This window comes from Anolis sagrei, chromosome 6 (genome assembly GCF_037176765.1).
Source record: "Anolis sagrei isolate rAnoSag1 chromosome 6, rAnoSag1.mat, whole genome shotgun sequence".
Lineage (NCBI taxonomy): Eukaryota > Metazoa > Chordata > Lepidosauria > Squamata > Dactyloidae > Anolis > Anolis sagrei.
In genome coordinates this window covers 19,229,918-19,253,493 of record NC_090026.1, presented here as the reverse complement: position 1 = coordinate 19,253,493, position 23,576 = coordinate 19,229,918, and the positions used below count along the sequence as shown (strand labels likewise).

The 23,576-nt window shown below is 44.9% G+C and overlaps 1 protein-coding gene across 4 annotated transcripts in view; it reads left to right on the top strand.

Annotated features, from left to right (window-relative positions):
* Window positions 1-1,148: 1,148 nt before the first annotated feature.
* GRIN2D (glutamate ionotropic receptor NMDA type subunit 2D) overlaps window positions 1,149-23,576 on the top strand; it is a 68,251-nt gene continuing 45,823 nt past the window's right edge. Inside the window, exons 1-2 of one of the 4 annotated variants that reach the window (XM_060780391.2) lie at window positions 1,149-1,418; window positions 6,164-6,252. The gene's annotated coding sequence lies outside the window, so the exon portion shown is untranslated. Of the gene's footprint in view, window positions 1,419-2,181; window positions 2,395-6,163; window positions 6,253-23,576 lie in introns of those variants that run through there. The other 3 variants (XM_060780394.2, XM_060780390.2, XM_060780393.2) reach the window with 3 other exon arrangements.

Below are 23,576 nucleotides of genomic sequence, written 5' to 3'. Positions count from 1 at the left end.
TATCTATCTATCTATCTACCTACCTACCGACCTACCTACCTATCTTCCCATCCATCCTCTACCTACCTACCTACCTATCCCATCCATCCTTCACCTACCTACCTACTTACCTATCTACCTGTCTATCCTATCTATCTGTCTATCTTTCTACCAACCAACCTAATTATCTCTCCATCCATCCTCTACCTACTTACCTATCCCATCCATCCTCTACCTACTTACCTATCCCATCCATCCTCTACCTACCTACCTACTTACCTATCTACCTGTCTATCCTATCTATCTGTCTGTCTGTCTATCTTTCTACCAACCAACCTAATTATCTCCCCATCCATCCTCTACCTACCTACCTACCTATCCCATCCATCCTCTACCTACCTACCTACTTACCTACTTACTTGTCTATCCTATCTATCTTTCTACCAACCTACCTACCTAACTTCCCATTCATCCTCTACCTACCTATCCCATCCATCCTCTACCTACCTACTTACCTACCTGTCTAGCTTATCTCTTTCTACCTACCTACTTATCTTCCCGTCCATCCTCAACCTACCTACCTATCCCATCCATCCTCTACTACCTATCCACCCTCTACCTACCTATCCTATCCATCCTCTACCTACCTACCTACCCCATCCATTCCCTACCTACGTATCCCATCCATGCTCTACCTATATTTCTACCTACCTACTTATCTTCCCATCCATCCTCTACTTACCTACCTACCTACCCCATCCATCATCTATCTATCATCTATCTATCTATCTATCTATCTATCTATCTATCTATCTATCTATCTATCTCATTCTCTATTTATCTATCTCACCCATCCTCTGTCTATCTCTCCATCCATTTCTCTTCCTCTCTGTCCGTCCACTCTCTCTCTCTCTCTCTCTCTCTTTCTGTCTCTCTCTCTCTCTCTCTCTGACGCTGGTTTTGGGGGCTTTTTAACTTTGGGATGCAACATGTGTAGCGCGGAAAGGGGGGGGGGGGGGAGAATGGGCTGCAACAACCTTGAACGAGGAGACAGACGCGGAAAAATATAGCCAAGAGAAGGGAGAGGACACCCTGAGTGCCGAATAAAAGGAATTGGGGAGGAAATTAAAAAAAAAAAGGGGGGGGGGGTTTCCAAGGATGCTGCCTTTGCTGCTGCTGCTGCTGCTCGGATTTAGCGCTAGTTTGATTCCCCGCAGGAGAAAAGGCGATTAAGGAGCGAGAGAGAGAGAGAGAGAGGGAGAAAAGAGCGCTAAATAAAATTGTATTTGGAGGAGGATCCAGGAGGGGAAACAACACACAAATATATTTTTTTCTCTCTCTCCTTTTCCAGACACAGGAGGAATTTTTTTTTAAAATATCGCGCTCCTTCTTCTTCAGTTTGCTGGGTTTCTCCTTTCCTCGGGAGTTGTCATGAAAAGGTAAGAAAGGCTTTTGAATTGTGTCTGTTGTGGGAAAAACGCGTGGAGTTGGTGCAGGTTGTGTCTCCTGGAGGGGCTTCCAGTTTGGGGTGAGTGGGGTTGGCTTTTGAACCAAACGAGTGGAGAGGGAGCTGAAATGTGACTTTCCAGAAGCATTTCCCCCTTCTTGAACCCTCACTAGAGAGGGTTGCCTTTGCTGGGCAAGCCAGGGGTGCCGGCCCTTTCCTCGTGGGCCCCTTTCCCGCGTGATTTATAGGGTGAGATACCCTTAAGAGGTGATGATGATCAGTATGATTGAGACTCTTGTGGCATTGTTTCTTCCCCTCTCAACCCTCCTCCTGGTCATGGATCCCGAATATCCATTCTATGCGGCTGCAATGAGAGGTTGCAGCGTCGTCTGGGTTTTTTTTCTTTTCAAAATGAGACTGTGGGTGTTTTTTCACATTCTTGACCTTCTCCCCCCACGAAGGACGGCAAAAAATGGGGGAACATTTCCTTCCTTTCTCCTTCCTCTCCCCTTTTCCCTGTTGCATTAGAAGAGGGATTGCGTCCGGGTCCGGAGGAGCGAATAGGGCCGTTCCCACGAGGAAACTCGCGTGGGTGGCCCCCTCCAGGGGGAAGGCGGCCTAGTGGTTATAGAGAAGGGGGGAAAGAAAGAAAGGAGAGAGGGGGGAGTTTGGGGTGGGGAGGAGCGTGGGGCGGTCACGCGTGGGGAGCGTGGGGCTCGGGTTTGTGGGGCGGGGAAGGGGAAGGCGGAGAGGAGAGCGCCCCAGTCCCGCGCAGGAGGCGAGGCTTCTCTTCCTTCCCTCGAGGAAAGGAGGGAAAGGAGGGAAGGCAGGCAGGCGGGCAGGCGTCGAGGCAGGGAAGGGAAGGAGGCGGCCTCCGAGGCAGAGGGGAGCCCCGCGCTCTCTTTGGGGGGCTCTCCGCCGCAGAGGTGCCCTGGGCCCGCCTTGGCTGGGAGCAGACGCTGCTGGAGGTGAGCAGGACAAGGAGGAGGAGGAAGGAAGGAAGCCCCCAAAGGAGCCCCTCTGCCTCTCTTCCCCTCAAAGGTTTGGTCCGCCGCCAGGGAAGGGGCCACACCTCTCCAAAGATGGCAGGTCGCTGGAATGAAAGCCGCCAAATGTGGGTGGTTTTTTTGGGAGGGGGGTATGCTTTGGGGGGGGGGGTCGTCTCCTCGTCGAAAGGTTAGGGTTGGGTTGAGGGGAAATTAAGCACCCCCGCCCCCCCCCCCCCCCCCCCCGTCGAAGGTGAGGGCTGGTCTCCCTTCACAAGCTTCTCCTAGGGGAGAGAGAAAAAGGAAGAGGGCAGAGTGAGGAGGCTCTGTCTCTAAGGGCCCTTCCACACAGCCATGTCACCCAGAATATCAAGGCAGACAACCCCACAAGATCTGCTTTGAACTGGAATATATTGCAGTGTGGACTCCTGGCCCTTCCACACAGCCACATAATCCAGAATATCAAGGCAGACAACCCCACAAGATCTGCTTTGAACTGGAATATATTGCAGCGTGGACTCCTGGCCCTTCCACACAGCCCCATAATCCAGAATATCAAGGCAGACAACCCCACAAGATCTGCTTTGAACTGGAATATATTGCAGTGTGGACTCCTGGCCCTTCCACACAGCCACATAATCCAGAATATCAAGGCAGACAACCCCACAAGATCTGCTTTGAACTGGAATATATTGCAGCGTGGACTCCTGGCCCTTCCACACAGCCCCATAATCCAGAATATCAAGGCAGACAACCCCACAAGATCTGCTTTGAACTGGAATATATTGCAGTGTGGACTCCTGGCCCTTCCACACAGCCACATAATCCAGAATATCAAGGCAGACAACCCCACAATATCTGCTTTGAACTGGAATATATTGCAGTGTGGACTCCTGGCCCTTCCACACAGCCACATAATCCAGAATATCAAGGCTGACAACCCCACAAGGTCTGCTTTGAACTGGGTTATCTGAGGCCCTTTCCACAGGGCTGAAAAAAAATCCCCATTGAACTGGATCATGTGGCAGTGTGGACTCTGATAACCCAGTTCAAAACAGATATTGTGGACTATTTGCCTTGATATTGTGGGTTATATGGCTGTGGGGAAGGGCCCTGGGTTATATGAAGTGTGGACTCAGGGCCCTTCCACACAACCATATAAAATCCACACTGAACTGAGTTATATGGCAGTGTGGACTCTGATAACCCAGTTCAAAGCAGATATTGTGGATTATCCGCCTTGATAGTTTGGGCTATATGGCTGTGTGGAAGGGCCCTAGGCTATATAACAGTGTGGACTCAGGGCCCTACCACACAGGCCAGGATATAAAGGTAGAAAATCCTACAATACCTGATTTGAACTGGGTTATCGGAGTCTACACTGCCATATGATCCAGTTCAATGGGGATTTTATTCAGCTGTGTGGAAGGGGTCCCAGATAACCTGGTTCAAAGCTGATATTGTGGGATTTTCTACCTTGATATTCTGGTTGATATGGTTTTCTGGAAGGGCCCTGAATCCACACTGTCATATAATCCGGGACCCTTCCACATGGCCATTGAACCCAGAATATCAAAGCAGATAATCCACAATATCTGCTTTGAATTGGATTATCTGAGTCCACACTGCTATATAATCCAGTTCAGTGTGTATTTTATCTAGCTTTGTGGAAGGGGCCTCGGTTCAAAGCAAATAGTGTAAGATTTTAGTGTGGGAAAGGGGCCTGGGTTTCCATCTGTCTGCCTGTTTTTCTCTGCCTGGGTTTCTGCTCTTTCTAGGGGGGACGTTTGAACCAGGTTTTCTTCTGGGTGGGGAGGCTGTAGTGTGGAGTTAGGTCAGGATTTGGCTTTTTAAAAGGAGGAGTAGCAAGATCCTATATCTGGGCCTGTCACAGTGTCCACCTGCCTTTCTCCTCCAGAGAGATTGAGAAGTAGAGAGTGGATGTGTCCAAAATCTTGCAGCAGGGTTTGGAGGGCAAAGGCAGACTTCCTTCTTGGTTTCGCCTTCCTACCCTCTCCCCTTCCCCAAAGGCTGAGGAAATTGGGATTTGCCTCTGCCTCCCCAGACATCTCTCCACCCATCTTCCACACAGAAGCCCATTATCCGCTCCCCAGCATTATATCCCCTGCCATCATTACAGCATGTGCCTCTCTGGTCTCCTTCTCTTTTTCTCTTAGCACACTCACACCTTCTACAGACACAGAAGCAACCACATCTCTCTCTCACACACACACATATATACATACTATATATACACAGAAAGAGAAACCCCTGCCTGCTCTTCTTGGCCTCCATGCAATCCTTCCCCCCAAAGCAGTGGTTTTGCTTTGTCGAAAGGCTCTCCGCTCAAGAAGATACCTGCCTTCTCCATTGGGTTTCTTTTCTCCCCAAATTCCTCATCTTCCTAATGATGAAATGCCAGCATGAGGAAGGAGTTGGTCCTACCTTGCTGTTTTGTTTTGTTTTTTTTTTTAAAAAAAACCCCATGATATTAGGACAGATATAAAAACCACAGGTGAAGTGTGTGGATTTTTTCGCCAGGGCCCCAGACCTCAGGCACGCAAGCTCTGATTCTGGCCTTCCTCTGACTTATACGCAACTCTTGTTCAACCATAAACTTAATGTTGCCTGATAGAAAGAGCTTTCAATTTCCTGTGCAACAGAAATAAGAATGCAGTGTTTTGTGTGTGTTAGAATGGGTGGGTAGATGTGTTAAAAATTATTCAGGAGACGGAAAAGAGAAGGGACATCAGATTCTGCTTCACACCAGGTCTCTGGCAGAGAGAGGTCCTCTGGGCATTGCCCTCTTTGCTTGGCTCTTCACTGAAGATGCCCAGGAGTGGACCCAGAAGCTCACTTGTGCAAAGCATATGCTCCACCAAAGCTATGGTCCCTCTGCAGGGAAGAGGGCAGAAAGATTAGCTGGGGGATGCTGACGAGGAGCCCATTATTCCTTGCATGCCCAGCAAGAGTAAATTAAAGAGAAGCTGGAAGCTAAGATGGTAGTAGGTTAAGAAGATGGCCATAACTTTGGCACTTGTATGTATGGTATTGTGTTTCCTCAGAGAGTAGCAAGGCAGAAGGTGCTGTATCAAAGGGAGAATGATGAGGACCATTCCAGGACATTCTTGGGGTTTATGAATGAAGAAACAGCACCCATTGTGTGTGCGTGTGCATGTGTGTGTGTTCCATTCAGTATTCCTTTCCCTCTGCTCTCCACTTGCTATCTTCTGGATATCCTCTAAACAGTTTTTTTCCTGTATTTCACACACAATCCATGAATGACCTGTGGAACCCATTGTCCTAAGATTCTGCATATGATAAGAGGCTCAAGCTGGTCTCGCTTTTCAAAGGAGGAATATATTAAAAATATGGTTATGGACAGGATAAGACTGAACACAACTAACAACGATGGGTAGGGGAGGTCACCTGGTGCCAAAGGTGCCTGTAACTCTGGAGATAATGCAGAGGATACTAAACTGTCATAATAACCAGTGTGGTTTCCTTAGAAAACTGCATTCAAAGTCAGATGTGGGGAAACCCCGATAGAGATGAAGGCTTTTTCTAAAAGAAGCACAAATGCTTTCCATTCTAATCTCTTTTTCAGTCTGGTTTCCAGGGTGGGTGGCTGGGTGATTTGGTACATCGTAAAGGTAAAATGCTTGCTGACTGGCCGGCCTACCTTCTCTGCAATTCCAGGGTCAATCCATGACTGCCAATCACAAAAATGTTTCTGCCCCCTTTCTCCTAGGATTGGCAATGGGGCCAGATGGGGGGCTCTGCGGGCCGAAGCGAGATTTCCTTGCCTGATTCTGGAGACTAGGTTAAGATGGATCTCTGGTATGGCCCAGCCTGATGGTGACTATGACCTCTGAGTGTATCTTTGTCTGTGAACATGCACGCTTGGGGCTCCACGTTGCCGGCCATGTCGTCGTTCCTGTGAGCGTGCTTCTTTCTCATGTGTCTGCAGGCTTTTTCCCCCCAAGGGGACTGGCTGGGTGTTCAAATGCAAGAAGTGTGAGCTTCTTATGGAGGAAGGGTGTCCTTGAAGGAGCTTTGCGTCTATCAGTGGCTGCTTTTCTTTTTCGACTGTGCATGTGTGTCAATAATTCTCCTGGCTGCTACTTTGGGCGCATCAGTGGCTGATGATTTTTCCTTACTGGTTTTGTGTGGGTGTCGCAGGGGCCGAATCTCTCCTGCTGTGTGTGCCTGTGTCAACAGGCTCCTTTTCTCCCTTTGTGCACATGGCTGGTTGTCTTCCCTCTGACTCTGTGTGTAGATCAGCAGCTGTCACTGCCCTCTGGTTGTCTGTTTCACAGATTCTTCCTCCCTCTCTTGACTGTACGCATTGCTTGGTTGACTCTTCTGGCATGAGTTTGCCCAGTATCAATAGCTGTCTTTTTCAGGCTATGTATGTGTGTGTGTTTGTGTGAGTGCACATACACTGCATGTGGCTGTTTTAGTGGATGTTTCTCCTCTACAACGAAATGCCTCAAACTGAATTGCTCCCTTGCCGATTGCTTCCACAACTGTAGCATGCAGGAGTTGGCCACAGAACCCTGGACATTTGGGTTTGTGACATAACCACTATCACTCATCTCATCCACGAACTCCCTTAATGGCCTTGGGCAAATATACCTCAGCTTCAGATACTCATTTTGCAGCAACATGGTGATATTGAAGGTCTGCGGAGAGGACGGGGTAGGAAAAGATGGTTGAGCACTTTGCCCTCTTGGCCCTCTGTCAAAGTTCTTATTTTGTCATCCACTTTTTTCTCCCAAAGAAGAAAGAAACCCTGATTGTTCCTCCAAATACACAGAGATTAAGAATTACTTTCTTTCCCTATCACTTGTGGATTTTTTCTTGTCGGTTACACATTTTTCCCCCTGAAGAAGTGTTGGCTGATGGAGGAAACTCCTAGCAACAGATTAGCTTGCTTGGGTGTGGTCGGTGAGAGATTTCCAGGCACACAGCAAATTGTGCTGCATAGACTTAGTAGCTATTGTGCACTAATGCACTGATAGTATTGTTAAAGAAACAGGGAATGGTACTACCACTAGCAGTAACAGAAGAAGGGTGAACATGTCTGAGAAGGGCACATAACCAGGAGACTACAGTACAGAGCTCTGAATCCAGTCAGTAGAAGCTGATGAAACATAGACTAGTCTGTGGAAATACTAGTTTTCTACCTGTTTTTCGTCAACACGTCATCAGGCCATGGTCACACACTTACATAGCAAACCCATATGTTCTTAAACCAGTCATTTTAGTTGTATCTAGATCAGTAGTTTGCTTGCACATTTTTTCAGGCAGTTTTCAACACAGTGATACACTTTTAATTAATAATATGTCTATGCCTTCTGCTTCATTTGAGTCAAATGGAGAATATGCAAAAACTGTGCTAACTTGCTTAAACACTCTGGAGAATGGATGTGAATGAATAGCATGAACAGGGGAGCTTGTACATTGCCCAAGCGATATGCCTTGTATCCAAATGAAGTTGGGTTGTGTTCAACTTAACTGCACAAGCAGAGCCTTGCACTTCTAGATCAGCCACTGTGCACATTCTTCATTGTGCACATACTCCAGTCACTGGTCAAGCATTTGAAAATGATAATTATACATATTAAGTGGCTAGTGTATAGAGTTCTGGGAGCAAACTGGGAAGCAAATTGGGAAATTAAATCCAAATAAACGTTCTCTATAATGTCGGAGGAATATGCACAATGGCTAGCATTTGTTATGCACATTTCCACATGCTTACTATACACTTGAAATATAGATGCTTTTTTGAGCAGGACTTTAACCCTTATCTCAATATTTCTTCCTGAGGTCACTAGGGAATTGTAGGTCCATGATTTGCCACTCCTGCCTTCTGCAAGAGGTACACTGCTTACAGCATGTCATCACTTTATTTATTCCCCTGTGCATATGTGGACAATAGGGACATGGTTTTCAGGGTGCTAATTCATACTCTCGGCTATCCTCAGGAGTTTGTTGTCATCCATTACTTTCTGCACTGACATTTCAATGACCACATAGAGCTACCTAACCCCTCTGCCTGTCCCTACATAGATGAATATGCATACCAGTTTAAATATCATCACTCCTCCTTTATGGCTTATGCCACTGTACTAACAGTATTGACCTTCCCATGGTACTTCCAAAAAACAACATGGCTACATGTTTGTAAAACCGGTTACATGTTGCAACTTTGATGCACTGTTTCAGGCACACTCTCATATATAAGAGGATCAGCAAAATATGACGCTCCAGATATTTTTGGACTAAAATGCCTGATATTTCTCACCACTGGCTATTCTGGCTAGGGCTGCAAGTTTCAGTTCAACAGCACCTGCCTAACCTGCTGCAGAACATCTGTCACTCCTGTAGAATACCTGTTACACTGCACCATCTGATGGTATTTTCTTCTGTTCGCATTCTCCAAGTCTTGTTTTTTTTGCTAATTAAAAAAACACCTGCTTACTGGTCATTAAATCTAAAGAAGGGTTACAGTTCAGCAAGAGAACACATGTTTTACCTGCAGAATATTCCAGATTCAATCTGCAGCATCTCCAGATAGAGATGGAAAAGATCCTTTTCCGAAACCTTGAGGAGTTGATGTCAATCAGCAAAGAATTTAGATATGAGACTACACTGAGGGAGATGTACTAATAGCCTGATCCAGACTAAGGCACTCCTGTGCTCTCTCTTTGAAGTTCACAGCCCTCCAGCCTACGCTGTTATATCCCATATGATATCAGACTGTCACCAATGCATATGCAAATGGTGTATGCTTAAAATATATTTTGCACAATATTTTGGGGCCTCTTTTTTTAGACACAGCATCAAAAAATGTACTCTCTTGCTTTAAACTGCAATTAAGTGTTTGTCTTTGGATGCTCAGGAAGAAAAGAGTAGGGAAGGCACCTCCTTCACTTGTCAATGGATTATCTGATAGTAGCTGCCAATATTAATCTTGTGCACATACCCCACCCTGTAAACACATGTCTCTCCAGTAGATCAGTACAGTTCGTTATAGATAAACTCATAGCCCAGCAAAAACCTTGTTTGGCTGAAACATCTCACCCTCCCAAGAGTTAACATGACGAATCTTCCTGCATCTAATTCTAGGCAGCATCTCTTCTCCTTCCCATGTACATTGCAGCTCAGCTGTTACACCAATATGTTTTACATGGACATACTTTTTCTAGGCTACAGAAACAGCCATTCAGAAAAAAAGATGTTGTAGCAGAGACAGCGGCCACTTTTAAATAGCTCTGCCCACCCTCCTTTGCAGAAAAGCAAAGGTGCTGCCTATTGATGTCTTGCTACAGCTCAGTTTGGCAATGCCTTTGCCAGCTTCTCACCATCAGCCCTGTTTCCCCACCACCACCCTATACATGTGCCTTTTTAACCATTCATTTATCTCTGCTGCCACCAGCCCCCACCTGTTCTTCTCTGCAAAAAGCGAAAAAGCGAGATGATTGTGGAATCTGGAACATCTGCCGACCCATCCACCCCTTTCCTCCAGATCTTTTCCAGCTACTAGAGCAAGCCACTAATGGGCACTGATGCAAAGGTTCCCCTTGTTCCAGAGAGGAGCAGAGAGCATGTAGGCGAGGGGGGTGCTTTCAAGAAGTGCCAGGCACAGCTGTGCTAGCAAAAGTGGCCTCTTGTCCAGGTTCCAGGAAGTAGGAAGGAGGGGGGTGATCCAATGTAAAGCCAGAGCATTTGGCAGCTTTGCACAAAATCTGTGCACACACCAAAACAGCTGGGAAAGGGGGCCATTGCCAATGGAGAGAAGGGGATGAAAGAGACTCTGGAAGCAGCCGCTTTGGGCAGGGATCCACCTCTGCCGGGTGCTGAGAAGCAAAGAGTGTGCATTACAGTTGCGGATGTTGAAGTCAGGAGGGTGCGGGCAGATGTCGATTCAAGTTGATCCTGGCCATCTGAACGGTTCAAACCCCAATTTAATTTCAGTCCCACTCACAAGTGTGCACAGAATGCTTCCCTTCTCTTTGCAGCAAGAAAACAAGAAACGCAACCACTGCTTGATCTAGAATATGAATTCTACCCTGCAAGACTGTTCCTCATAGGCTGGCTTGGGCTACAAGCATCTCACATATTTGGAGTTAACCATGCAGGCAGAAAGCTTTGTTTTTAAATTATTGTTTATGTGAATGAATCCTTCCTTTCCTGTAAGTCAGATCTTGAGTAAGAGCATCCTAATCATATGCTGATACATAAAATGCACTTTGTGCATGGTCTGACACATCTCTGCACATCCCAGGGCTAAAACCAGGCTCAGAATCAGTTGGTGGGTGACACAGGTGAAATGTGTTTAGGTCTGGAGGAAGAGACAGGCTAGAACAAGAGGGGGGGAAAGCCCAGATGTGGGTTGAGGGTAGTGATGGGGAAAGTAGCAAACTGGGATTATGAGGTATCAGGAGACAGAAATTCTCTGTGCTCAAGTCTTGAGTGTGTGAGTGTGTGCGCGCATGTGGTTTCCAAATTAATTACAGCCAGAGAAGAGGCTGTGAGCGTCACTTGATGGGATTAAGGGTTTGTGGGAGGCATGAAATTGACGTACAAAACCCTGGAACCCCTCATCTCCCCTCTGGCCCAGAGAATCTGGTGATTGGTTCCTCTTGGCATATAATGCTTCCTCCCCACCAAAACAAAGTTCCTTTCCCTTGCAGTCTGGCTTGTCCCCTCTCTTTTTCCTCCCTCTCCCCAAACCTGCCGTGATCCAGGGGGATTTCGCTCCTGCAGGCGACTGGCAGGTGGAAATGAAACCTGCCGACTTTGATTAAACCTCTCCGAGTCGTGTGTCTCTCATCGATGCACCGTGTCTGTGAAGGGAAGCGGGGTCTGATGAATCCAGCATTTCCACCCCTCTCCCCACAAATTAGAGTGCCTTGAAACTCTAAACAGAAACCACTGGGGGCTTTTTAGTTTGGGGGAGAAGTGAGGAAGCAACATAATGGGGCTTCTGTACAATTATGCATAGTGAATGGTGTGAAGTTCTTCTCACACAGGCATCGTACTAGTACTATGGGTGGGCGGGGGGAGGGTGCCACCAAATTAAAATGTCTGTCTGCAGTCTTAAGAAAGACAAAAGGAAGAACCTGTCTCCTTCATGAAATACAGAAGTGTGTTGGTGGGTTTCCCTGCTGTACGATATGTTGCCATGGAGCTTAGATGATTTTAAAGGGGGTGGGTGGGATTAAACAAATAATATTCTAATAGTATGGATCTGTCAATGGCAGTGAGCCACAAAGACTCAATGGAACATCCACAGTTAGATGCAATGTACCCCTGAATACCTGTCGCTTGGAGAGTAAACATGGAGAAGGGTCTTTCACTAAGCATCTGGCAGACTACTGAAGGAAAGAGAATACTGGTGAGTTTATGGTCTGATCTTCTTTGTCTGCCCCTCACTTTTCTTGCTAAGAAAATCATAGAGTTGGAAGCATCACCAACAGAACATCAACTCACCTGCCCATAAACATATGGGGAAAACTGCATCTTGACCAGAGCTTAGAAAAATGCTTTTATGGACATGTGGTCCATAACATTATAGTCCCTGAACCCCCAGCCAACATAGCCATTAATGGATTCTGTATAGCTGGGAAATTGTGAAGGTTGTAGTCCAAAAGTAACTTTTCTGAGCTCAGATCCTGATCCCCCTCATGTAGAAATAAGATCTCTATATCAGGTCTCGTTGGGGGCGCATCCAGACAGCTTGGAAAATGTGCGAGCCCCTGGATTTTTCCCGTGGGGCGTCCAAACAACACCACATGTAAAAATGCATTAATTTGACACAAAGCAGGAAAACCTTGCTTTGTGGTGAATTAATTTGATACTGGGTTAGACCTGAGTCTTTCTGGAAGACTTGGGTCTAATCCAGTATGGCTGGTGTCTGGACTGCCCTCTCGGATTTTCCAGGCTGATTCAGCCCAGAATATCCAAGAGGGTTTTACTGTCCTCCCCACCCCCAACCCCCACCCCAGCAAAGCCTTTAAAAGTAAAAATTATTTACCCAATCAGCATTACTTTTCTCCTGGTGCATAGAAATTTTGCACCATAAGAAGTGGGGAGGAGAAAAATTGCTCCTGGCCCCCTCCTCCTGGCGCATCATTTCTATCTGCCAGGAGAGGACCGGCAGCAGGGTAATGACGGTCAGGAAAATAATTTTTACTTTTAAAGGCTTTTGTGAGGGTTTTTTTGTTGGTGTCTGGGTGCCCTGCTGAAAGATCTGGAAGGGCATCTGGACAAACCTCTCCCCCCCAAAAAAGCGTGGATGTTGGGGGAAGGTGTGTGGACTCTAACGTAGGCCCAATTGGGTTTTTAAAACCCAATTGGATCAGCATTAAAGTCCTGTCTGGAACCGTCCTGGGTAGTGACTGGAACAGGTCTGTGTGGCATCCAATTTCCCAGTGCTTATTCTCAAACCTAATCCACCCACATGCCTAAGCACAACTTTTTGCCTTGTCTCACACTCTTGGATCCTTATCCTGGGCACTCTTGAACCCTAATATAAGGATCCAGGAGCTCTTTCCATGCTGCTGCTTCCTGATCAGATTTCACAAGAAATACTAAGGGATGAATGGGGCTTTCCATGGATGTCCCCAGCCATAGCTTTGTGATTATGCAATCCCAAACCTGTGTTCCTCTGTCCTGCTAATGTTGCCAATAAGACAAGAATCTCAACCATGTGATTCCTTCTAATGGATTAGTAGTCTTCAAATGAGAGTGGACTCCCCTCAAAAATCAGTCTTAGGCCAAAGAACAGCATGAAATAAAGATGTAAGATTTAGATACTCTAAACAGGAACCCCAGTAGATGCTGGTCCCACTGCAGATATCTATTTGCTTCATGCCTGTCCTCCTCAATCCTTAGATTTGTCAGATTAATACATTGCTAGAAGTTTCTCAAAGAAGCTTCCCAACTGTATCCCAGTGCCCAGCTCACAGCCTCCATCCTAGAGGCAAATGGAAGAATCCCCATAACACAGAGGTTTAAGACTTAAGTGATCTAGTGCATTTAAGGTACCCTTAAGTATCAGTAGCAGTCCATGGCACATCCCTTGGTAACAAAGGAAGGGAATGGATCCCAGTAGCTTCTTCCTCCAGGCAGCGGTTCCTTTCAGTACCAGTTGGGCTAGTGCTGTCTGGCTAGGGCACGCAGAGGCCGTTTGCCCCAGTGTGTGGCATCCAACCAGCGATGTCAAACACCCAGGGGCCATGTTCGTTTCTGTGTTCCTCCAACTGAGACGCGCGCAGGAAATAAAAAGCGAGAAAAAGGACAAAAACGCAGCACGACTCGGGGCCCCCAGGGGAGAGAAAGAAAAGGCAGGAAAATCAATAATTCCAGCAGGAACCAAAGAGAGAGGGGAGAGGATGAAGAAAAGAGAAGGAGCTGAGGAGAGAGGAGAGGAGGAGGATGTGGTCATGGCTGAGCAAGGGAAGCCTTTGTGAAATGTGGGGGCTGAGAATTAGGAAGTCCTCTTGTGGTCTTGGGAGAGCGTGGGATCTACACAGAAGAGATGGATGAGGGCTTCTCTTCTGTGGTGTGGGTGTACAGGGCTGCATGTATGGGCATCCATTCTACTACGTTATAGATTGAGACTACATATTCTATGGGGTGTTTTACCTGTCACTGAAATTCCTGCTGGCAGGTTAGTCCCTGCAACAAGAGGGACTTCCCTACAACGATATATGTTTATTCTTACTGGTTGCATTTTTATTCTGTCCTTCCTAGAAACACTGCGTGGTATAGAGGTTCTCTTCCTCTCTGATTTTTATCCTTCAGAGGACACCGTGTGATAGAATTGGCCCAAGTATCTCTCAGGGAACATCATCTCTAAGTGGAGACCTCTTTCCACATCTACTGTAACCTCATCATGCAATCATTTCATCAGCTTGACTCTTTACTTCTCATGTTTCGTATAATGCGAAGTAGAGTTGGGCTTCATGCAAACACCGTAGCATGCTCATGGAAGACAAGGATTCCTACTTGTGGTTAGATTTGTGTACTGCTCACCTCTGTTCAATTAGGAAATATCTTTCAGATTTCAACAAACCTTTCATGTTAACAAAAAGGTCTAGGAAGACTGTCATCATTATTATGCCCATTTGACCAGCAGGGCAAATTGGCTGTGTGAAGGCAGCTCTTCCAGGACTATACTGGAAGTCCATGCAAGAGGTGGCACTTGAATCAGTGCTGCCAAATGGACCTTTGTGCAGATGCCCACGTCCCCCCTCCTTCTTGAGACTATGAGACAGAGTGGTGCCCCTTCTTTTTCCTGTTGGTGGTGGGTTGGCAGGAGCAAAACGGAGGAGTCTTTGCTTGCACAAGGCCCTGATGAGCTGGGCAAAGCGCCGGTTTCTGATTGCACTCCCAGGAATAGAAACACTTCTGTGATTGCGGAAATTACTGTCTCCTCAGCAAAGAGGCACAGGGGGATGTGGCTTAACCTCCTCTCTTCCAGCCGGGATCACACTTGTAGACCCATCTCTACCTGAGGATCAAGTCTTGTTCTCAAGTGGCCCCAGGCTGGGATCAACAAAGGACACCCAGCTGCCTCAGTAATTGACATTTGTGACTTCTGGGTTTGCATAAATATTATTTTGTCACAAGTCAGAGATATGTGTGTTTGCCTGTGTGCTGTCTTTCTTACTTGGGCTTCTTGTTGCATTTGTACACTCTAGTATCTGAACCAAGAGGAAATTTCTCTATTTATTAGTAGGAATCTACAGGACTGCTGTGATTATGGACACTTGAGGAATGGCAGGATCTAAATTAGCAGAGGTTAACAGAGCTGTGTGAGGAAGGAAGCACTACCACAGTGTAGATTTGAGCCTGTTTTCCCTATAAATGAGTATGGAAAAGTTATTTATGGACTACAGCTCCCAGAATTCCTGTGGCTTTGAGGAATATTATACAAAAGGGTTGTTGTGAGTTTTTCAGGCTGCATAGCCATATTCCAGAAGCATTCTCTCCTGACGTTTTGCCTGCATCTATGGCAGGCATCCTCAGAGGTTGTGAGGTCTGTTGGAAATTAGGCAAATGGGATTTATATACCTGTGGAAAGTCCAGGGTGGGAGAAAGAACTCTTGTCTGCTTGAGGCAAGTGTGAATGTTGCAGTTGGGTTGTTGTAGGTTTTTCAGGCTATATGGCCATGTTTTAAAAGCATTCTCTCCTGACATTTCACCTGCATCTATGGCAGGCATCCTCAGATGTTGTGAGGTCTGTTGGAAACTAGGAAAATGAGGTGTATATATCTGTGGAATGGCCAGAGCGGGAGAAAAAACTCTTGTCTGTTCGAGGTAGATGTGAATGTTTCAATTGGCTACCTTGATAAGCATTTAATGGCCCAGCAGTTTCAAGGCCTGGCTTTTTATTGCCTGGAGGAATCCTTTGTTGGGAGGTAATTAGCTGGCCCTGATTGTTTCTTGTCTGAGGATGCCTGCCATAGATGCAGGTGAAATGTCAGGAGAGAATGCTTCTGGAACATGGCCATACAGCCCAGAAAACTCACAACAACCCAGCGATTCTGGCCATGAAAGCCTTTGACAATGCATTGATTATACAAAAACCTATTTTTTCAGATTTCATTGACCATGAATTTTAAATTAAAGATTGGCTTATGTATCAGCATATATAAAGACATGCCTATGTTTTATCTGCCTTAAGTATAAGTGTTTGTACTGTTTGATCACCATGTGTTCCTGATTGCCAGCCCTCTCTTGCAAATTGCCACCTTGCGCTTACTCAATTAATGGATCTTCCAGATAAACTCTCTGTAGTCCTGTTGCTTTCCATCATTTTCTGTATTATCTTCCCATTTTCTAGTCTACTTTTTCTCAGCTTTGATTTGTAGTGATATGTATGGAGGTGTGTGTAATAACATTTAAATCGCACCACCACCTTTCTAGTATGATTGGCAACATTTCTTAAGAGCTCCTTTGCCTTTAATTAAATATTTCCTGTTTACAAGTTCACCCTACTTTATTGCTCCCAACTGGCCAGGAAAACTGATTAGTGACAAACAGCCTTTTAGCTGCTCCTTCAATGATCTTTCTGATTTGCTACGAAATCAGTTTTATGTTCCTTGGGACAAGGAGGCTTTCTATAATTATTACTGAAATAATCCTTTTTCGCTAAAAGAAAAAAAGACAATAATAATAAGAAGCACTAATAAGTTATCAACACTTTCCTCCACCTGGAATAAAAACAGAGATTGTAGCAAATAAGAAATTATATAAGGAAGTAATTATGCAGCAATTGCCATTATCAAGTGCCACCCCCCAGTCAGTGTTCGTGAGGAAAACATAAGCATGCTGATGCCAGGAGGAGGAAACTTTTAATTAATGTTGCTCGGAATCTCTGCTAAATGGAACTTACTTATTAGTAAACATTATGGGAAGATTAGCTGTGGGTTTGCCAAACTATAGTTTGCCAAATCTTTTCGCTGCCATCCAGCCTCGTTACAGTGTATGAAAAACTGGGGTGATAGGGCTCATTTCTTCTGCCAGACTAAGAGACCAGCTGGCATCTGTCTCTTTCCCTCCCTGAGTAGTGACCATTACAATCTGTTGTAAAGAATAAGACAGTTTAAGAATCAGTGCTACCTGTGCTTATTTTCATCATCCCTTACCATCCATTTTCCTTTGGTGTTATTATTTCAGATTGCAAGTTTAAGGGCATAGACCAGTGTTTCTCAACCTAGGGGTCAGGACCCCTGGGGGAGTTGCGAGGGGGCATCAGAGGGGTCACCAAAGACCATCAGAAAACACACTCTTTTCTGTTGGTCATGGGGGTTCTGTGTGGGGAGTTTTGCCCAATTATATCGTTGGTGGGGTTCAGAATGCTCTTTGATTGTAGGTGAACTATAAATCCCCGAAACTACAATCCCCAAATGTCAAGGTTTATTTTCCCCAAACTCTACCATGTTCACATTTGGGCATATTGAGTATTTGTGCCAAGTTAGGTCCACATCCATCATTGTTTGAGTCCACAGTGCTCCCTGGATGTAGGTGAACTACAACTCCCAAGCTCAAGGTCAATGCCCACCAAACCCATTTAGTATTTTCTGTTGGTCATGGGAGTTCTGTGTGCCAAGTTGGGTTCAATTCCATTGTTGGTGGAGTTCAGAATGCTCTTTGATTGTAGGTGAACTGTAAATCCCAGCAACTACAACTCTCAAATGACAAAATCAACACCCTCCCTCCCCGCAAACCCCACCAGTATTCAAATGTGGACGTATTGGGTATTTCTGCCAAATTTGGTCCAGTGAATGAAAATATATCCCATATATCAGATATTTACATTATGATTAATAACAGTAGCAAAATTATAGTTATGAAGTAGCAACTAAAATAATTTTATGGTTGGGAGTCACCATAGAATGAGGAAGTGTATTTAGGGGTCACCGCATTAGGAAAGTTGAGAACTACTAGCATAGACTATCTTGTTTTTAATCTATTTGCAACATTTAGTACATTTGAGGTACAATGTCACCACTACTAGTACCATCACCACTACTAAAACTAATGAAAATATAATGGATACTTAGGTATCATCTCTGTTTTAATTCTGCTTCCTTTTAATGTTGGGAAAGTAGTGCCTAAAGACTTTACAATGTCAGCACCCCTCAACGTGCAATAATTCCTAGGACACCTTCTGCTGTTATTAATGGAGATAAGCTTGGACAGACTGCATATGACCATGCATTCAGGGAGTGGAGGGGAAACATCTCATTTAACCATATTGCAAACTAGTTCCAAATTAGGAGTGCAAAAGGTGAAATTGAAATGAGGCGAGAAATAAACAGGCTGTGTGGAACAATCTGAGATATTAGGCTTTGTACATTGGAAGAGAAATGTTTCTGCACAGCTGCATTGTGTTTTTGCATATATATACGTTCTTCTAAATGAGGTGTGTTGTGAAAATTCAGGGCATTTGAGTTAGTATTAGTATCAAATGTGGTTTATAACCAGGTGTGTTGTGAAAATTCAGGGCATTTGAGTTAGTGTTAGTATCAAATGTGGTTTATAATCAGGTTTGTCATCTAGTTTGCTCTGATGTATTATAGCGAGCATCAAATATGAGCAGGATCTCTGACAAATTGTATATGTGTAGGCGGAAAGCGTTCTTATTTAGCTGAGCATTTCTAAATTGTGAATCAGCTTTATCTGACCTCTTTTATCCTGGTTTGTTTTAAGGCTCTGGTTTCTATTTTGGCTTTTATGGTAATTATTTACTGTTTTATCTGGAGTTTTATGACTTTGTACGATGTGATTTTTGTGACTGCAAGTGGCCTAGAGCCGTTGCGCTAAGACAGGATATAAATTTAATGAGGAGCAGAATGAATAGGCGAGTGTCAATGCCTGGTGAGCTGCTTCACGGGTGTCGTGTGGTTGTATGTGAGCATGCAAAGAGCCTCAGAGCTGTTTGGGTCGGGAAGCTTCTATAAAGAATTATTACTTGACACATTTAGTGGACAGAATTCTGGATGGTCTTTCCTGTTCCTGCCACAACGTGTAAGCCGCACTGCGAATAATTTTTCAGCCTGAAACTTCTTATTCTGAGCTGTTTGCCTGTATTCCCTCTCATCCACATTGCTCTTTCTGTCCCTGGCCTTCCTTTGGCAGCTGCAAAACCGACTCCCCCAAAGTCTGAGAAAGACCACTAGCATTTTGACACCCCGATGCACAGACTAAATGAGCTAAGGAAGACTTCTGGGCAACAACCTAAGTATAGTTTTAGTTCAAATGCCATGTACAAGTAGAAGGAACCAGTACAGCGCTGGGCTGGCATGCTGGGTGATCAGTGTTCCAATCCCTGCTTGGCTTCAAAACTCACAGAGTAACATTGGCCAAATTATACTCTCTCACCTTAGAGGAAGGCAAGATCAACTGCCTTTTCAACAAATTCTGCCAAGGAAACCCTGTGATAGGTTTGCTATAAGTAGGAAATGACTAGCATGCACATAAAAGCACATTTAATGGAGATTGAAAGCCATACGTGGCTCTACTTTTGCAATGTGAAGCACACACATATATACATGTATGCCCAGGTTTCTATTTGCCAGAGGAATTGGATAGGTGGAAGATTAGACTGGTTTGTGAAATGCATCCATTTTACAAATGGGGAAACTAAGGGTAAAATGAGTTCTAAGCTGGGATAAGGTCAGGTTTTCCAAGTTCAGAATGTCATATTCTGAGCCCCAAAGGCTGGATATATTACTGTTGGTAACTTTTGGTTTGTTGCTATTTGTAGTATGCCCTTTGGGTATGAGTTTGGTTTACTTTTTTGCTATGATTACAAAAATACATCAAATATTTCCTTACAAGTTTTTCATTCGCAATGCTCAGAGCAACTTTCAGTATCTAAAAAGGTCAGAAACTAAAATAATACCACGAACAATAGGTATCTGTCAATATTTTGGCGACTTGGGGTTGGATCAGCAAGCATGTTTAGACACACTTTCAATCTATGAGTTGTTAACAGAGTTTTGGAAAAGGTACTTTTTGGACAATAACATTCAGAATCCCCTGCTGATTGGGGAGGGGGGAATTCAAGGATTTGTAGCATAAATTTGAATTTCCCGAGCTCTAGTTGTTGGTCACTGAGGTAGTGGTGAAAGCATGTATGTATTTCTGCACTTGGTCTTATGCGTTTAGCATACTCTGCAGTGTGTAAGGACCTTATCACATTGAGGTCAAAAATGTGGGCAACAGTGGGGGGGGGGGGGGGATTCTCCAGGCAGCGTGGCGAATTTGTGAGGCACCAGGGAAACCGGCACCCTGTGCCGATGCTCTCATTGCTTAGAATGGAGCCAGTGCAGGGGGAAGCCTGCATTGCCGCCTTCCCAATCACATGGGGGAAAGCATTGTCACCCAGCTTCCAGGTTCTTTTAGCTCCGTTTCCGGGACGGAGCCTGTGTCATATGATAGGCTGTGGTGGTCTCCGTGCTGGCTGTATCCTGGCAGCTTCCTAGGATGGAGCAAGAAGATAATGTGATGAGGTCCCAAAGCTCTGTGTCTGGCTGTACTCCTCTCCAGTCTCCTCCTTCCTGTCACTTGCTTTGGTGTTTGTACCCAATGCCTTACTGCCAATTGGTTTCCTGCTAGCATCACAGCTTCTCAGGTAGATCAGAGCCTGGAGGAGATGGGAATGACAACTAAGATCTCTACCAGGGGTGTGTATGATGTTCACTTGACAGTAAACACTTGCCAGGAATCATTTTTGCATTTTTGCCCAATTCAGCAGCTGATGTATGCCCTCTTCAAACACCTTGCCCTAGGGACCAAATCGATCACGATGCTGTTGCCAGCATTGCAGACATGCCGTGGTGGGGTGGGGGTGGAGGATGGATGCAATGTTCACCTCATGGTCAAACAAGGAAGAATTCAGACCCCCTTCCCCTCACGCTGGCCTCAGTAAGGTAGCTCATATGTGGTCCAGTTCTTCTTGTGGGGCTAGTGGTAAGTCACAGCTGGAGACCAGTCCCTCCTTGGTTTGTGTCAAGCAGGCAACCTTCACTACTGATTTCCAAGCTCTTTTCTGAATGCAGAAATGTCCACAGAACAAGAAGTACAAAGTGATGAACAGCATATGGAAGGGGGGGGGGGAGTGTAGACCTTGGGAAAACCCAGCCATTGTAATGCTTGATGTCAGGAAATGCCTCAACAAAATAAGGAAGGGAGCTAAGTGGGAACTGCGACCACAGTAGGTGAAGCAGAAATCACACTGTGATTTTAGTTCATCATATCTTTAGCTATGTTCTGAAGAGGATGGATTATTCTGTGCTCTGGACAAGATGGGCTTTAAACAAGAGAGCTTCAAAATGCTTGGCTGACACAGTGCAGAGAAGCCGCACATTTCCATTAGTCCAGGCACCATATAAATATAATTTTGTACAAAGAAGTCTTGATGCCAATATGTGAGAACTACACAGAGAGAAAAGCTGTGTAGTTTTGTAGAGAAATTGGAACCTGAGTAAGTAAGTACTGTAGATTAAGATGGTACCACATTAGCCAATTAGCAAGAGGGGGAAAAGCTTGAGGGATCTAGGCAGGAAATGATGACCAAGTTGCTGGGCAAGGACAAGGTGGTAAACCCATCAGTATTTAAAAAAAAACTGGAAATGTCTTGGCAGGAACCATGCTAGTAGCATGGAGAAAGGCACATGAGGACATAGCATGTGCATTGCTTGTACATAAGACAATGAATCATAGAATCACAGAGTTTGAAGAGACCACAAGGGCCATCCAGTCCAACCTCCTGACATGCAGGAACACCAAATTAAAGCATTCTTGACAGATGGCCATCTAGGATCTCTTTTAAACTTCCAGAGAAGTAGTTTCCATCATCCTCCAAGGCAACATATTCCTCTGTTGAACAGCTCTTCTTAGTGTTTAAGTGAAATTTCTTTTCCTGCAATTTTAATCTACTGCTTTGTATTCTAGTCTCTAGAGCAGGAGACTCCATCATCCACCTCAATATGACATCCTTTCGAATATTTAAACATAGCTTATATGACTCTCTCAATCTTCTCCAAGTGCAACATACCCAGCTCCTAAACCACTCCACATAGTTTGGCTTCCAGATCTTTTACTATTTGGTCACCTTTTTTTCTGAATGCTTTGTCAATGTCCTTCTTGATATCATCCTGCCTAGAACTGGACACAGTATTTCATGTGGGGTCTGACCAACACAGAATAAACTGATACTATTACTTCCCTCAATCTAGACACCATACTCCTATTGATAAGAGAGCCTAAGGCCCTATCTTTACTGTCATATAATGCAGTTTGAATTTCATTATATGATCAGTGTAGTGTAGACTCAGAATGAACTGCATTGAACAAAATTATAGGAGTCTATGCTGCCATATAATTCAGCTCATTCTGCATTAAACTGGCAGTGTAAATGGGTCCTTGTTTCTAAGGGGAAGAGGAAGCAATGAGATGTCTAGCCTTGGTCAGGCATTAACTGAGTTGAAGAGCATCATGTGAAGTGAGAAGCTCAACTTGGCTTAGGGAAGCGGTCTTTCAGGTGGTCTGCACCTCCTACTGCTAAACTGCTGCCGAATGCACAGTTGGAGATGCAAAGCCATTGGGGCTCGGGTTGGTTCAACAGTTGATGGCTTCACTGTGGAACACCACACCATCCCTTTTGAGTTGCAGTGATGAGATATGCTATACTAGTGAGAAAACTAGCCTAGCCTGAAGTGACATGTGGGGATTTTATTGCTGCTAGCTTTTGAGTGTATGTTCAAAAATCCTGTTTGAGGTTTGTAGTCACTCATTACAGATCTGGGAAATCATCCCGATGAAGAGTCATGAAGCAAAGAGAAGCAGTTGCTTTGAAGTAGAGATTGCAATGGAGGATAACATGTTCTAGCACCCGTCTCATTGCAAAGAAGTCTCTGACAGGTCAAGCTGTTCTAGACAGAGCCCTGGAAGTGGACCGAGATCTGTTTTCAGATAAGCATGGACTCTGGATACTTCTGATTTTGAAATATCTGGTTTTGGCCAGAGTCTGATGCAATTTTGATCATTTTACTGCAGGGAAATATCTATTGGCAATGTCAGACTCAGTGGGGCTTTAGACTGCTGTTTTTTTTCCTACAGTGATTGGTGGATTTGCCAGATGGCAACAGACCAGGAGTGGGAAACTTGTTCAACACTGTGGACGGCATCAAAATAATATCATGAGCCAGAGGGCCATAGCTAATCTACATATTAGAGCGGCAAAGAATTAACATACTTGGCATAGGATTTTCCTGAATGTGGCAGGTGGTGGCCATATTATTATAAATTATAATCCCCATAGCACTTAGTATGTGCAAAAGGTTTTACATTATCTGTCATCTCTTTTATTCTCACTGCTACTCTGTGAGACATGGCTACTTCTCAGTGCATCTCTTTTCCCACTGTCCCCCAGCAGACTATCGCATTTTGTCTCAGTATTCTCTGACAAACTAGGCAGCTTTTGAAAGTATAAGAAGAGAAAGGCTGCCATCCTTTAAGATAACAATTTTCAGACGGATAGACAAGTTAATCTGTTATATTCAAAATAACAGAGACTTGTAGCTTTTGTGGACTATAGTCCACATTTTTATGTTGAAATTATGGAGAGTCTTGAC